We start from the raw sequence: 2,079 nt of genomic DNA, 5'->3' as shown, positions 1-2,079 counted from the left end.
CTTCTTTGTGAAATGCTGATTTATGTTTTACTGCAGCATTTCTCCCACCTGCTCTGTGCAAACCTTACTTCCTGCCGCTTGCTTCAGGTGTGTAACGTGACACACGCCGGCAGAAACGGTTTAAACATTCATGAAGTGAAAGGAACAAAACGGTGTCTTCTTTACTGTTTCTGCAAGGAAAGCTGTTTAATCTCAACTAACGGGGACAAAAAGCGAAACAAATAAAAAGCTTGATGTTCTTTGACTGAATGCATATCGCCCGCCGTTTTAGACAAACATCCAGTGATTCCTTGAAATCCAAACAGCGGTTCATGAGTTTGCGGTTATGGCTGAGTTTGAGCCTTTTTTTTTATTTCCAGTGCTGTTAATTTATTTTTAAATGATAAAAAAAAACATTTTAGATGGTTTAGTTGAAGTTTGGATGTTGTTCTATTTGTTCATCTGCTGAAAACCGTAGAAGAAAAAGAAAATCCAGGTCCTGCTGCAGATTTCTCAGGTTTTATTAAACAGTTTATTTTAATCATCAAACCCACGAACACAAACAGAACCTTCAGCTTTTATTTCCATCAGTTTTGGAACAATTCGGGTTTTCCTTCAGGCAGAATTAGTCAGAAGTGTTGGACGGTTTCAGGCGGTAATCTGGACAAACGGTGAGGTCAGAAGTTAAATAATTCTCGCTCATTGTTCTTGATGTGGTGGTTAAATTGGACTTAAAACGACATAAAACACGACTTTACTGGAAAAACTGAACGAGTGGAACTGTAGAAGCTGCAGATTCAGTAAATCAGGCTGGATTCAGGAGGAATATTAAAGATCCAAACAGAAGAGGGCAGCAGATGTCTGCTAACGTTCAGTCCAAGAATAAAAACTTTGATGCTTTTTCTTCATTCAGATTATTAATTGAAGTTATAAACTCGTTAAAAATGGACCTGATTTTATTCCTCTTGATGTTTTTCTCTGTTAGTTTGATCTGGTAATAAATCTGCAGCCGTTTGTAGTTTCATTTTAACGGTTTTATCTCCTAAAGATTTGGAAAACAGGCAATCTTGTGTTTATATGTTGGTGTTTTATTTTCACCTGATGAAAACTTTCCTCTCTGTTGTGTTTTCCATTATTATTATTATTATTATTATTATTATTATTATTATTCCAACTGTGGTTTTCTGCCTCAGCACACACACACACACACATTTAACCCCTTTGTTTGGTTTTAGTTCTTCTAAACACACACTTCCAGCTCAGAGCTGAGATATTTAAATATATTCTAATTTATCCATTTTAAACCTTATGAGTTGTTTTTTCTGACAAACATTTTATGGAGGTAGTTTCACGTGTGGAGCGTTGATTCATCTTTGTTTATTTTCTTATGTTAATTTAAAAGATAATAAAATGTTACAGCTGCAGGATGGTGCAGTTGTCGACCTTCAGCTCCTTCGACACACAAATGTTTTCTGTTTAGTTTCTTTTGGACTCAAACTATTTCAGAATAATTTCAGACATCTTGTTCAGGACAGCTTTCACACACACACACACACACACACTCACACACACGCACTCTATTCTTTTTAAAGTTCTTGTCAAAATGAAAGGAGAACTTTTAAATCCTTCCCAAACTTTGTGCTCTTAGAAAGCTGCTGTTTTGCAAAAAGTAATTTTTAATAACTGTTTAGTTATTTTTTCCTCCATGTTTTGGTTTTAGTTACTGTTTTGATTTTTAGGTACTGTTTTGTTGATTTTATCTTATCTTATCTTTAGCTGATACTCTGATAGTTTGAACTTTCAGCTACCATTTGGCTTGTTTCAGCTTTCAGCTACTTATTTGTTGATTTTATCTTTTAGCTGATATTCTGATAGTTTGAGCTTTCAGCTGTTCTGTTGCAAGTTTTAGCTTTTAGCTGCTGATTTGCTGGTTTTAGCGTATAGCTATGTCTTTTGGCTTTCAGTTGTCTTGTTGATTTTAGCTTCTGCTCTGATTGTTTTAACAGCTTAAAATTCATTCTTCATCATATTTTATACTGAACTCCAACCCGTTCACTGTTTTAGCAGAAAATGCAGTTTCTTCGGCTCCTGCAGGTTGTG

The sequence above is a fragment of the Kryptolebias marmoratus genome, linkage group LG17 (assembly GCF_001649575.2).
Source record: "Kryptolebias marmoratus isolate JLee-2015 linkage group LG17, ASM164957v2, whole genome shotgun sequence".
Lineage (NCBI taxonomy): Eukaryota > Metazoa > Chordata > Actinopteri > Cyprinodontiformes > Rivulidae > Kryptolebias > Kryptolebias marmoratus.
This window is presented reverse-complemented; position numbering follows the sequence as displayed.